This window comes from Muscardinus avellanarius, assembly GCF_963383645.1.
Source record: "Muscardinus avellanarius genome assembly, chromosome: 9".
NCBI lineage: Eukaryota > Metazoa > Chordata > Mammalia > Rodentia > Gliridae > Muscardinus > Muscardinus avellanarius.
The window spans coordinates 82,588,438-82,604,564 of NC_137795.1; positions in this window are offsets into that span (position 1 = coordinate 82,588,438).

A 16,127-nucleotide genomic window follows, 5' to 3' on the forward strand; every position below is an offset into this window, starting at 1 on the left:
GATTTTTACATCTCATAAGTTTTACTTCAAAAGAGAAAGAGCTATAAAATGTAGTGAATTTTAGTTAATATTTCACATCCTAAAGTATCTATTAAAAGGCTATTGATGTCTGAAGTTTGCTTGGAAATAAAATGAACTGCTGAATTAATATGCAGATATATATGTAATACATCAAGTATAGTAAAAAAAAAAGTACAGTCTGGGTTATGAGTTTATACATTTAGCCATAACCAAAATAGAACTTTAAATTTGATGAATATTTTTCACAATAAGAAGTTAGAAAAATACTCAGAAGGAGAGGAATTGGTTTATTCTTGTGAATCTCTTTTGATAAGTAATGAAACCTTTCTCCAAAGTAATTCCTAGAGGACTGTCCTGTTCTCATTTCTCATTGATAGTGACCCAAACAGATGTCCACCCTCAAGAATATGTTGGAGCTGGCTCCTATTGGCTGGGAAAAGCCAATTGCTAAATTCCCAGGAATTCTGTGAGTAAGTTGGTGTCACTTGGTAAGCCTGAATTGGCCACAGTGGGATTATTTACACCAGGGATATTACTAACTACTACAAGTCAGGGCATTTTGTTTTTGTTTTTTGAAAGCCAGTTGTTAAACATTCACAAACACACCACTACATACTCTCAACAAAACCTTGACAAGATAAGTGAAATATGATCATATAAATTAAGCAAAATTGAGTAACGAGTTGGAATTTGAACACCTGAACCAAGAAAATAAGTAATGCTAGGTAAGCAACATTGTCACATACATGTTTTGATATCTAATTATGGGTATTAATTAAGCCATATCATATAATAGACAAATTATGTCAGATATTTGTGCATATCATGAAATATGTCACATCAATTTTCAGATTTTAAACATTTTAATCTCAGATTTACAATTTGTTTATATTTGTTTAAATATAAGCCACAATAGCCATTAGCTTTTTCAGTGAAGTAATGATCTAATATTTTAACTTGTTTATAAAATTAAGTGGTAATTTTTTTTACCTATAGGCCAGTTACATTTTTAATAAAACACAATCCTATATTAATTTGCCAGAATAGGTTAAAAGAGAGAGAGTACCACTTTTTCATTAACCAAAAAACCCTTTTTTGATGAAACTTGAGTTATTGAGTCAAAACCTTCCCATTTTCTATGACTGATCTAAGTGCAAAGAATATTCTTCTTAGTACAGAACATATTTTATTTGGACAAAAATGCTCAGTATTAGCTATGTATTAGAATCCTCTGGGAAGCTTTGTAGAAAAGAGGAAACATTTTTTCTTCAAGCAATTATGGATGAACTGGATATAGAAAAAAACCTTCTACTAATAAATTAGAAAAGTTGGGGAATATTATGTTTTATTTCTGTTTGACTGTAACAGAAAGCTAACGGTAGGGAAAATCTGGAGAGTTAAGATAGAGAAGAGAACAAAAGCCCAAAATAGTAAACCTGGAATGAGGCTCTATTTTTCTGTTGCCCCTGGAACTACTCTCTGGGAAATTATTCCTGGTCCTTGCTTTTTTATATTATTTTAAAATAGGCATAGTAAAATATTCCTTCCTTGGAAGAATACAGCTTTTACAGGAAAATTTTTGTTCATTCAGGTTTGAAAATCCTAAGATTATTTCAAAGCTCTAAACAGTCAAATACAGTTTGAGGGTTTGGGGTTCATAGATTCTTTGGTGATACAATTCCTTCAACACTTAGTTCCTTCTGACCAGTTTGCTCCAGAAAATTCCTCCTACATGTTACCCTAACCAAAGTGTTTTTCTAGACATAACTTTCACTCTTGACTAAATAATTTGCACATTTACTTCACCATACTTCTCGCTCTCAATAATACTACCTGAAATAACCAGTTTAGTTGGAAATGCAGAAGCCCCATAACCAGTTCTTTGGGGTGTCCTAGTCTTTTTCATCCCAGTGAAGATCCAAATTTAGGATCTCCCTATTCTCATCTTGGCTAAGCTTGTCTCTTTTCTCTAATACCTTCTCAAAACAGCAAGTGAAAACAAACAAATATATACTGCTACTTTATATATAGGCAAGCGATTTGCCTTCCAACTTATTACCATGATGGTTCTAACAAAAATTTTTGTCACTACATAAGAAAATACATGTCTCCAACTCTATAGCTTATGGTGTCTCTTTTCTCAACACACACTGTCTAAATCAATGGCATATAATTTCCAGTTCCGTCACATCAATACTCAGCTCCTTTGTTAGCTTCAATTTCAGTATGAGTTAATTGGTCTGAGCTAACAAATATCACTCAAAAATCTGTAAAGATCTCCAACAAAATAAATTCCCATATCAATCCATATAAGGGTTCCTGATAGGCCAGTGGCCTGCGCCCACATGGGGATTCAGGGATCCAAGCTCTCTTCATCCTGCGGCTCCACCTTCCCTGTCTCCATCTTTCCCCACTCACACCCAGTTGCCTGATGTCATAGCTGTTTACTAAAACTGTTGTCCAGAAATCAAACATTGAATTACATTTTAAATTCATTTTTCTTTATTTCTTAGATCTACTCATAGCTTTACCACATATTTTAAAAATACCAGACATTTTAAGTTTTTTTAATAAGAATTCAAACCGTGTGAATTCTTCAGTGACCTACATCTGTATTTAAAGTATTGTTCTAAACCAGGCATGGTGACACACACTTGTTATCCCAGCATTTGGAAGGCTGAGACAGGAGGATCACGGTTCGCGGACAGCCTCAACTACACAGACAGCCTCAGCTACTTAGTGAGGCCCTTTGCAACTCAGTGAGACTCTTAAAAAAAATAGGGCTGGGGTGTAGCTCAAAGGTAGAATACTCCTGGGTTCCATCCTCAGTACCACAAAAAATAAAAATAAATTATTGTTCTAAGCTTTATTCTTTTTTTGCATGTGGTAGAAATTCATTTATTTTCACTATTGACTACTATTATATTGTGCAAGTACACTGCAATTTATTTATTCATTATTTTCCTCTAGATAGATATTTGAGTTGTTCCTAGGTTTTGGGGGTTTTTTTTGTTTTGTTTTTTTGTTTTTGTTTTTTGGTACTAAGGATTGAACTCAGGGACATTCTACCTCTGAGCTATACCCCAGCCCTATTTTTTGTTCTTTATTTTTGAAAAAAGGTCTCATTAAGTTGTGGAGGACCTCACTAAGTACCTGAGGCTGGCCATGAACCTCCTATCCTCCAGTCCCAGCATCCTAAATACAGGGATTATAAGCATGCACCACTATGCCCAGCTTGTTCCTAGGTTTTTACAAGTATAATTATTCTGTTATGAAACGTTGTATATATCTTTAGGAACCTATGCTCCAAAAGCTCTTTAAGTATGTAGCTAATGGGAGAATTTCTGTATGAGAAGGAAAGTACACAGACACATAAATTGACTAGACAATGCCAAAATGTTTTAAAAGTGATAAAAATAGTTTATTTGCACATCCTGAGGTTATAATATTGTGGGTGATCTACATACTCATCACCCTTAATAACGTAAGAACTTTAATTTTTCCTCTTCTATGTAATTACTTTTCAAGATTTTACTCATTTTTTCTTTTTTTTTCTGTGTGTGTAGGGGTGAAGGTGTACTGGGAACTGAACCCAAGGACATTCTCCCTCCAGGTTATACCCTCGCTCTTTATATTTTAAAACAGAGTCTTGCTAAATTGCTAAGGCTGGCCTTGAACTCACAATTCTGCGATCCCAGCATCCCAAGTATTTGGATTACAGTTGGGTGCTACCATACCCACCTTCCATTTTTTTGTGAGTTTTATTCCATCATAAATCTTATGCATGGTGTGAGGCAGGGATATAATTTTAATTATTTTACATGTTAATTTCTTGGCCCAGCACTATTGAATGGTCTTTGTTCCTTTCTATCTGAGGCTTAGTTTCTAGAAACCTTTTTCTGTATTTTTTTTATCTATAGCAATTCCAGTATTACACTGCATCCAATACAGAGAAAACACTTTAGATATTTCTAGTAGGCAGAGGTTAAAGCAGAAAGATAATTTTCACACTCTTGAAAAAGCTGACAGGGCAGAAGACGTGGGTGAGCACTAGGCTTAAGTTCACATTACAGCCATTCTGGAGGTCAGAAAGCTGCTAGAACTTCTGCCAACTTAGTAGCACCCATACTCACATTTACATCGACTAGCCAATCATGCATGAAGTCAAACAGATATAAAAAGCCACAGCTACAAAGACTGTCAGCCACAGTCACCCAGTAAAGAACAGCTCCCCACTCTTTTTAGTCTTTCTAATTTCTCTGATGATAACCTCTTTGTCAGAACCCAATGCATTGTAGTGGCAAGAAAATCTTAGAAATATCTTTAGCTTCCATCATCTGCACAACAATGAGCAAGAGGAAGGAAAATAAGATGCCAAGTACCTGTAGACAACATCTAGCAAAACCCACCTCATCTTACTAGTAACACAAAAAAGTATGCTTATTGATGCATTGTGTTTATACATGCACCAATTATATAGCAAGATTCAAAGTAATGCGTTCAGGTGAGTGTGGTATTTGGAAGGCTGAGACAAGAGGATCACAGGTTTAAGAGCAGCCTCAGTAACTTCCTGAGACTCTCAGCAACATAGTAAGAAACTGTTTCAAAACAAAGAAAAAAAATTTAAAGGGCAAGGGGTATACCTTGGGGCTTGAACTCAGATGCCTTCTAGCAGTAACACACACACACACACACACACACACACACACACACACACACGAAAGTGATGCATTCATACATGCACATATAGTTGGTATATTTCCCTCTGCATAATACTTAAACATCCAGGCAACTGCAATATTCTCCTGCCTACTATAAGGCAGCTATTGTTCATGATAAACTTAACTTTATCTTCTCAAAATCATTTCTTAGTCTCTCCTCTTTTGGTTGTCTTCAAACCCTGGTACAATTACAAATTTGGCCAACAGCAACACACCTAATATAAAGAAACACATAAGAAGAAAAATAATTTCAAAAGCTATATTTGGTCCTCCTAGATGTTTTGGGAGAAATTTATGTATTAGTATCAAACATACAAGATATAAATACTTTTATAAATCAATCAGCTGGTCTGTATTAAAAAATATTGTTCTTGGAGAATGACACTTGAAGATGAAACTTGATTAGGGAATAACTCCAATATTATACCTGCTGACTAGTTATGTTTTCTTCTGGAGGAAATGTAGGTATTTCTTGGTCCTGGCATATTACTCTCTGGAAAACGTTCTTTTCCTTTGTAATGGTCAATAAAGACTGCCTGAAGCCATTTGCTTTCACTTGAAATTAAGAAAAAATAATTTGTCTTTACACATGATTTTAAGCCTAAATTTTAACACATCTCTCTAAGCTGAATGTGGTGGCACACATCTGTAATCCCAGAGACTGAGGTAGGAAGTTCAAAACCTGCCTTGATGATTTAGCAACATCCTGTCACAAAATAAAAAATAAAAAGGACTCAGAATCTAGCTTAGATATAGAACCCTCCTGGGTTCAATCCATGGTAATAAATAAATAAATAAATAAATAAATAAATAAATCTATATATATTTTAAACATCATCTGAGACTCAGAGTAGAATGACACCCTCTTTTGTTCTAAAACTGTATTTTTCTCTCTTTCCTAAGATGGTACTCTTCTTGAAATACATTCTTAAAAAACTAGCTTATTAACAAAGAAAAATATAGAAAGTTATAAAATATTCTCACTTAAGCATTTAATCGGGAAAACCTGCCCAAATATCCATCTCGTCCACTCTGAGACTTCATTAGATTCTCCTTTCAGACACTCTCAATTGTCTTTCACAATAATTTTTGTATTTATAATTATTTATTAGCTATTTAAAACTATATATATTATGACTGAGACCCATCAAATCAAGGACAATGCCCTTTGTTTCATTGCTATTACCACAACATTTAGTATAGTCCTATGTCATGGTAGGCATATAGTAAACTTTGGTGACCAATGGATTAAGCATTCACAGTACTTCCCAAATTTTTTTCTCAAGTTCCCATCCCAGAAGTCTTATAGGTTCTGAGATGAAGTCTGAAACAACCTACTACATACTTAAAATTTAGTAGATTTCTTATATTTTAAACTCTATAAAATATCTGTGCTTAATTGATTATATATAGTATACACACATATATTACTATATATAAGTATATATTATATAGCTTACATATATATCAAGCGTAACGCCCAGTTCGAGGAGTTCCCAAAGAAAACCAGCAGACGGTCACCATATGCAAAAGCAAAGTGCCTTTATTTGGGCTTAAGCTCGGACTCTCAGACCTCACGGACGCAGCGAATCTGTACCAAGAGCCTTGAGCAGCAGCTAGACAAAGCTTTTATGGTGGTTAGGGTAGGGGTGGGGGAACTACTTAGTAGCTACATGATTGGGTGACTTCTGAGCAAGATTGGTCTGGCGCAAGGGGATTGGTCCATACTGACCACATCAGCTTAAACTTTTTAAGCGCAGGTGTTTGGGTTTTAACAGTCAGTATTCAGCTGGGCTAACAGTCAATTCTTAGCTGACCAAGGTCAATCCTGGCTGCAGCTATTGGCTGATAGCTTAGAGACAGAGAGAAGGATTTTGTTCTGCCTAAGTCTTATTAACAATTTACAGTTGTCAGGGTTGTTCATCAAGATGCACCATAATTTATCCAATGGGATGCAACATTGTCTGAGATTGCATGTAGTCTTGACTTCTGACACTTCTTTTTGGTCGTACTAGTTTTCTAACTTTTTGTACACCACATTAAATATTTTGATATGGTATCCCCCTTTCTTCATATTCCAAGACTTTCAGTGGATGCCTGAAACCATGAAACCATGAATAGTACCAAACTATATATATATATATATATATATATATATATATATATATATATTGCTTTTTCTTAAGTGCCCAGCAGTGTTGCTACATAGTACTAGAATTAATCAGTCCTTCCATCTTCTGTGCACTGAGGTGAGGTCTTTTTTGCAACAATAATCTTGCAATTTTAGGCTATTATTAGGGAAAAGAAGGGTTACTTTTTTGTGATACTGGGGATTGAACCCAGAGGCATTTTGCCTTGGAGATACACACCACAGCCCAATTTTATTTATTTGGAAACAACGTCTGAATAGGTTGATGAGAGTCTCAATACTTGCTAAGGTTGTCCTTGAACCTGCGATCCTCCTATCTCAGCCTTCTAAGTACAAGGATCACAGGCATGCACCACCACGACCAGCTTAGGGAAGGGATACTCAAACACCAGTACTACCATATTGCAACAGTCCATCTGATAACTGAGAGGCTACTAAGTCACCGATGGATGGGTAATGTGTACGCTGGACATAGGAATGACTCATGTCCCATGTCCCGGGTGGGATGGCGTGAGATAGTAAGAGATTTCATCATGCTTCTCAAAATGGTGTGCAATTTAAAACATAAATTGTTGATTTTCAGAATTTTCCACTTAATATTTGTGGACTGCATTTGACCATAAGTAACTATTAGCATAGGAAGTAAAACCATAGAGAAGGGACAACTACCCCATATAAATGAAAATGTTAAATTATCTCAAACATAAAGAATTTTGACCTAACCAAATCACATAATATTCTCTCTTCTACCATTAGCAGGTGTTATAGTTTTAATCGGGAATGTCTCATAGAGGCTCATGTGGCAAAAGCATTCCTCCCAATGCAGCAAGTGTCAGAGGCAGGGCTTTAGGCAAGAATTCCATCCTGAGGACTCTGATCTCACCAGTGGATCAGTCCACTGAGAGCTGAGCGGACTACTTGGAAATGGGACCTAGTTGGAGGGCCTGGACCACGGGGTGCGAGCTCAGGAAGGGTTTGTTTTCTCCCTGCTTACTCACTTGTGCTCCCCTCCCACCCCACTGTCTAGCTGAGCAGCTGTGCTTCTTCAAGCTCCTTTCCTACATTCCCCAACCTCTAAAACCCTGAGCCAAGATGAAGATTCCCTCCTTACAAGTTGCTTATTTTGTCACAGTGACAAGAAGCTGACTGATACATATACCCAACAACAAAGCTGGCTGGATCTCTGCATTTTGAATCAAAGAATACTGAGTTTTAGTTGTGATTTTCTGGAGGTTTGCTATACATACCAGGCTTGGGGCTCAGAGTAACTCTGCGATACTGAGAGTTCCTTCATATATATAGTATTGTCTTTTAATATTCCTCTACCTATATATTTTTCCCTCACTACCTAAAATATCCAAACCAATATAAATTTTTATTGTCATTTGTTCTTAACTTTCTCTTTTTGCCCAGTGGATTATCAGACCCACTGATTCTCCTTTTATCATTAACCAATAATTATTGAAAGGCATCACAAAGCCTACTTCTTTTCCTACTTCAAGTCCTACATATCAGCTGGGCGTGGTGATGCACGCTTGTAATCCCAGTACTTGGGAGGCTGAGACAGGAGGATCGCACAGGTTCAAAGCCAGCCTCAGCTACTTAGTAAGGCTCTCAGCAACTTAGTGAGACCCTGTTTCAAAATAAAATATAAAATAGATTGGGGTATAGCCCGGAGGTAGAGGCCCCTGGGTTCCATCCCCCCAAAATAAATAAAAATAAATTAATTAATTAATTAAAAAACAAATCCTACATATCTTTCTGGCATGGTGGCATATGCCTATGATTCCAATACTTGGGAGGCTGAGACAGAGAATTCCCACATTCAAGGCCAATTTATCAAGGCCTTGAACAATTCAGTAACTCCCTAGTAACTTAGAGAGACCCTGTTTTAAAATAAAAAAAATAAAAAGTGCTAGGTGTGGTAGCATATATCTGTAATTCCAGTACATGGGAGGCTGAGACAGGAGAATTGCAGGTTTCAGACCAGTCTCAGAAACTTAGTGAGACTGTCAGCAACCTAGAAATACCCTGTTTCAAAACAAAAACTAAAGAAAAAAAGGGGGATTGGGGTGTAGCTCAGAGAGACAATGCCTCTGGGTTCAATCTCCAGAACCATAAATTAATTGATTAATTAATTAACAAATCAATAAATAGGGCTGGGAGTATAACTCAGAGGTAGAATGCCCCTGGGTTCATTCCCCAGTACCAACACAAACACATTTTACATACTTTATTTAATCTTGTATTTTCAGCATTTATACAAAGTTTTAAAGATCTGTATAGTAATGGTATTAATCTTATAATCATATTAAAAATGATCATGAAAGCTGGGCATGGTGGTGTACACTTGTAATCCTAGCACTTGGGAGGCTGAGGCAGGAGGAAAGCACAGGTTCAAAGCCAGTCTCAGCAACTTAGTGAGGCTCCCAGCAACTAGTGAGACCATGTTTCCAAATAAAGTATAAAACAGGTCTGGAAATATAGCCTGGAAGTAGAAAAACCGCTGGGTTCCACCCCCAGTACCACCACCACCACCAAAAATAATGATAATTAAATATTGCAGTTAATGCTTCAATGTGATGGAATTATGAGTATTTAGGAGAAAATGATTTAGGACATGATAACTTACTGTAAAATTTTTTTTAACTTTATTATGTAAATTTCAAACTTAAAAGTATTCAGTTAAGCCAGGCGTGGTGGCGCACGCTTGTAATCCCAGTGCTTGGGAGGCTGAGACAGGAGGATTGCACAGATTGGAAGCCAGCCTCAGCTATTTAGTGAGGCTCTCAGCAACTTAGTGAGACCTGTTTCTAATAAAATATAAAATATGTTTGGGAGTATAGCCCAGAGGTAGAAAGCTCCTGGATTCCATCCACAGTACCACAATAATAATAATAATAATAATAATAATAATAATAATAATAATAATAATACAAAAGTATTCAGTATATAATACTATCTTGTCTACCACCATCTAACTTAAACAACTATCAATTCATGGCCAGTCTTATTTGACCTGCAAAATGTCCATCTTTTTCTCATGTTATTTTTAAGCAAATCACAGACATCTATCATTTTACCTTTAAATTGTTGAATATATGACTCCAAAAAATTATTGTTAATGCAATCATAATAGTTTTTCACATATGAAAATATGATTCCTTAATTTCATTAAATATCCATCAGTGAGCCAGGAATGGTAGCATACGCTTATAATCCCAGTACTTGGGAGACTGAGATAGGAGGATCATGCAGGTTTGAAGCCAGCCTCAGCAGCTACTTAATAAGGCTCTCCGCAGCTTAGTGAGACCCTATTTCCAAATAAAATATAAAATAGGTCTGGGAGTATAGCCCAGACATGGGAAGCCCCTAGGTTCCATTCCCCAGTACCAATAAATAAATAAATAAATAAATATTCATCAGTGAGCCAGGCTTGGTGATACATGCTTGTAATTCCAGCATTTGGGAGGCTGAGACAGGAGGATTGCAGTTCGAGGAGAGCCTCAGCTACTTAGTGAGGCCCTTTGCAATTCATTGAGATTCTGTTTCAAAATAAATAAAAAAAAAATAGGGCTGGGAGTGTAGCTCTGAGGTAGAATGCCCCTGGATTTCATTTTTAGTACTGCAAAAAATTATATATATTCATCCATCACTGTTTCAACTCCTAGTAGTCTCAGATGTCATAAATGTCTTATTTTTACAGTTGATTGGTGGAATTAAACTTGAAATAAGATTCATACATACCAATCATTATTGTGATTTTGGGGGTTTTTGTTTTGTGTTGGTGTTTGTTTGTTTCTTTGTTTGTTTTGGTACTGGGACCAAGCCCAGAGGCATTCTACTTCTGAGCTACACTCCTAGACCTTTTTATCTTTTATTTTGAAACAAGATTGTGTTTAAATGCTGAGATCAACATTGAACCTGCAATCCTCGCCGGGCATGGTGGCGCACGCTTGTAATCCCCGCGGTTGGGAGGCGGAGACAGGAGGATCGCGCAGGTTCGAAGCCAGCCGTGCTGGCGTAAGAGACCCTGTTTCAAAAATATAAAATAGGTCTGGGAGTGTAGCCCGGAGGAAGGAGGGCTTCCAGGAACCCCAGTACCACCAAAAAAAAAAAAAAAAAAAAAAAAGAACCTGCAATCCTCTTGTCTCAGCCTTCCAAGTACTAGAATTATAGGTATACCGTACAGTGCCCAGGTGGTTATTTTGTTTTTGCAGATTTTCTTCCTCTTCTTTTTCTCCTCCTCCTCTCCCTCTTTTTCCTCTCTTTTTTCTCAACCTCAGTTTTCTTATAATTATTTGTTGAATAATTATCTTTTGAAATAATTGGGTTACAGGGTTATTTATCCTGATAAAGTTTCCCTAATCTAGATTTTGTTGAACTTCTTAAGATATAAGTCTACCCTTTCTCAGAGCTTTGTGTAATCAAAGTACACTTTTGGAATGTTTTACTCAAAAATGAATGTAGACTGAATGTTTGTGTCCCCTTAAGATTCTTACATTGAAGTCTTAACCCTGAATATGAGGGCATTTGTAGATGTGGCACCCGAAAAGTAGGGCTTAAGGGGGGTCATGAGGATGGAGCCTTGCTCTGATGAGAAGAGACACCATAGAGCTTGATCTCTCTCCTACCACACCCAGACCCCAGCAGGCACAAAGAAAAGAACCATGGGAGTGCCCAGTAAAAAAGTGGTTCTTTGCAAACCAGAATGAGGTCATGTGATTACCCTGATCAGGGACTTTCAGCTTCCAGAACTATGACAAAATAAATTTCAGCTATTTAGGCTTTCTAGTTTTTTATGTTATGGTAGCCCAAGCTGGCAAAGCCATAATACTCTGGATTTGGTTCACATTTAACTTTTGAATTACATATCTATTGTGGTTTAACAAAAGATGTCAACTTGCTAGGCATGGTGGCACTTGCCTGTAATCCTTGTCCTTGGGAGTCTGAAACAGGAGGACTGCAGGTTCAAAGCCAGGCTCAGTAACTTATGCTCTCAGTAACTTAGAAAGACCCTGTTTCTTGCCTGGCATGGTGGCACACGCTTGCTTTTAGGCGGAGACAGGAGGATCCCGCAGGTTCCAAGCCAGCCGCACTGGTTTAAGAGACCCTGTTTCCAAATAAAAACGTACAAAAATAGGTCTGGGAGTATAGCTCGGAGGTAGAAGAGTTTCCAGGAACCCCAGTACCACCAAAATAATAATAATAATAATAATAATAATAATAATAATAATAATAATAATGAAATAAAAAAGGGCTGCAGGTGTAGCTCAGGTTCAATTTCCAGCACCATTGAAGGAAGGAAGGAAGGAAGGAAGGAAGGAAAAAAAAGAGAGAAAAAACTGTCACTTTTACTATGACTAGAGCTTCATGTATTGGGCCAGAATTACAGGTTTCTCCACACAAAAACTCTATAATGTTTCTATCAAGAACAGGTTTAAATCAAGGTGGAGTTCTTTTCTATTTCTTTCTTTCTTTTTTTTTTTTTTTTTTTTTTTGTGGGTCTGGGGATGGAACCCAGGGGCATTCGACCTCCGAGCCACACCTCCTGCCATATTTTGTATTCTTTATTTTGTAACCGGTCTCACTGAGTTGCAGAGGGCCTCACTAAGTAGCTGAGGCTGTCCACGAACCGCCATCCTCTGTGTCTCAGCCTCCCTAATGCTGGGATTACAAGCGTGCGCCACCACGCCCGGCTTCGTTTTTTGATAAATGTTTAGCTCCAGATAGGAACGTGGTGTTTTCTCTCCCTATTCCTCTACACCTTTGTACCCATGAGCAACATTTCTTTGTTTGACAGCAAAATATCAACCCTGGAGACTTGTATGGGTAGAATTTTATTCCATCTTTACTTAGTAACTTAATCTCCCAAAGATCAATAGCAACGTGATTTCATAGGACAGCAATACCACCTCATTCTTGAACAGAAAATGTACACAGCTATTTGTCATAACTTTGTTCCTATTCTACTGTGTGATGAATTTTGACTTTTCCTCAAAGTTCATTGTGGATAACATGTCACAATACATGCAGAAAAATACAACGGAGGGAAACTTTCCTATCAACGTCATTTAGACACCAGGCTTTCTCTTCTCTGTTGCTTGCAGTGGCTTAAATTGGCAATTGCTTTAACACAGAGTACACAGATGATTGGTGTGTTTATTAGTATATTATTGCTTGTTTTTACTTTGCCCTGGAGCTGATGTGGATATATGCATTAATTTTTAGAAGCAATGAAATTTATAACAAGTTATCTTCTGCTTATAAATGCAGTTTTTCTGTTTTCAATTAGTGTAATAGAAACATATAACTTCTCATATGAAACTAACCTGGCTTTAGCAAAATAAGACAAAAGAGTACATGGGAGTCTGAGGCAGGAGGATGACAGGTTCAAAGCCAGCCTTAGGAACTTAGTTAGACCCCCAGCAGCTTGGGAGACCCTGAATCAAAATAAAACATAAAAAGGATTGAAGGTACAGCCAAAAGAGTGAATGCCCCTGGATTTATAATGCCTCCATTATTTAAAAAAAATGTAAAATTATGTTTTCACTAGGAAGTAAACAACTTCATGTTGTTAATACCCTAGGCAGAGTGTTAGAGATTGAACCCAGAGAGGCTCTACTTCTGAGCTACATCCTCACACCTACTTTATTTTTTTTTTATCTTGAAACAGGGTCTCGCTAAGTTGTCAAGGGTGGCTTCAAACCTGTGGTCTTCCTGTCTTAGCCTCCCAAGTACTAGAATTAACAGACATGCATGTGCCACCATATCTGCCTTAATTTTTATGCTCTTTGAAATGTTCTCTGATGGTAACAGAGCTAGTCATGATATCTTAAAATAAACTTAATGAACAAAAAAGATTTTCCAAATGCAAGCATTTATAAAATGGTGCAGAAAACATTTTTATTTTCTGCCTCGATTTTGAATTTAAGATCATTTATATTTTGTAATTACATATTTTAGGATAAATACTTTACTAAGATAAAACACATCTATTACAGTTATGTCTTTGTCAATTCCTTAAGTTGACACTAGCTCTAGCAAAATTATGGTTTCTCACATTAAAAGCTATCACTAATGTAAAGAAAAAATTAATTAAATAGGATATAGAAATTGTGAGAAATGATTTTCACTGCATCTTGTAGATTAATTTCTTCCACATTTGAAAAGAAATAAAGTTTGATAAGCAACTCACTAAGTTTCAATCCTCATTAACAAGTAATTGCTTTGATAAGGCCTCTAAACAATGCTTTCATTTACTACTGAAATTTGACAACTTTGTTCTACACTTGCAATAATAATTTGTTCTTAAACTAAAACCTTATCCAGGCACGGTGGCACATGCCTGTAATCCTAATACTTGGGAGACTAAAGCAAGAGGATCACAGGTTTGAGGCCAGCCTCAACAATTTAGTAAGACCTTCATCAAACTATGGAGACTCTGTTTCAAAATAAAAAATAAAAAGGGCTGGGGTCATAGCTCTGAGGTAGGACTCCCCAGGGTTCAGACACACACATACACACAAAGTTAAAATGTTAGAAGTTTAAAAAATTATAATCCTTGAAAAGCAATTATTATAATTGGGACTTGTGTTAAAGTGGACAGGAATTGTCTTCTTACATTGTTAATTCCATTCTATAGTATTCTGGTTTCAAAAAATTAACAAAATTTAAGGTCCTGGTGGGCAGTTAAGTTTCTGAAATCGGTCCCCACAGCCTGCTAAGCCATCTTCCTCTCCTAAAAGTTAAAATCCAACAGAGGAAGTTGAAGGTAAACCATTTCCCTCAATAGATCATCTATCTAGACATTGGCTTCTCATTGGCACTCAGCATGAGAAAATGTGTTGGCTAACTTCTGGTAAAAAGAAGATAGACTAAAACCAACCCAAGTTGCTGATCATACATATACACACAGATTACCTCTTTTATCAGTAAGCATAAAAAACTATGTAAAGCCCACAAAGACATGCACACCCAGACACGCCCACATATAGAGAGGCTTGAGAGTTAGAAAAAATTCCCCTTTCAATATTTGCTGGGGATGGGAGAGGGAACTGTAAGATCTTCTACAGATGACCAACTAAGAGTCTCACTTTATCTTTTCTTTTTCCCATAAACTTAACTCATAAGCTCATACTCTCTCTAAGGATATCCTACTTGATATTTAGCAAGTTCTGAGAGCTCAGCCATAAATTCATAAATCAAAGTTCATCGGCAATCCACCTTCTAACAAGTAGTTCTCTTGTCTACTTTTAGAGTGCTGACTTTTAGAGAATTTCCTCTTGCCTCCTGTACTTCACTGCTAACCCTCCAAGCTGCTCAAGCCCATAACCTGGCAGACCATTTGTTCTATTTGCCTCATTAAAAAACCCTGCACCATCCCAAATCATTCAGACCTTTCTTTCCTTTTCTATATTGCTTTTCTTTCTCCTCCTCCTCCTCCTCCTCCTCCTCCTCCTCCTCCTCTTCCTCCTCCTCCTCCTCCTCCTCCTCCTCCTCCTCCTTCTTCTTCTTCTTCTTCTTCTTCTTCTTCTTCTTCTTCTTCTTCTTCTTCTCTCTCTCTCTCTCTCTCTCTCTCTCTCTCTCTCTCCCTCTCCCTCTCCCTCTCCCTCTCCCTCTCCCTCTCCCTCTCCCTTCTTTTTACATTGCAATAACAATAAACCAATACTATTCCTCCATGGAAAACTTTTTTCAACACCAAACATAGGTTAGGAGATTGGAACACCACACAGAAATACACTCTATCCGAAAATATTTTATGATTTAGTAATTTTTCTCAACGATGTTTTTGTTTTCACCCGTTCAATCTTACCACCTCGAATGGCTAAAGAAATTACATCCTGGGTTTTGAGAATACAGTCAAATAAGAGCAAGTTCAAGAAACAGAGGCCACATTGAATTTAAGGGTGTGCATTGAAAGTTACCCGGACTCTTTCCTGATCATGAATGCAAGACCCAACTAAGCCAACTTGGAAAGGTGGTACCCATCACCCCTGAAGCTTTTGGAAAGGTGGTTACCCATCACACCTGAAGCTTTTCCTCCAACTCTGGAAGCCGCAGGGTCAGCTGTGAGAGAAAGTGGACAGAGTATGGGATCAGCTTAATTAACTCAGGTGCCTTTTTCAGTGGTTATGACGGACAGGCGCAGGGGTTCTGAATCTATCCAACTCTCCATCACTTTCCGAAGTCAACTCTAACAGAGATAGGGCCTCCACGAAGGCTGAGGTGGGGGT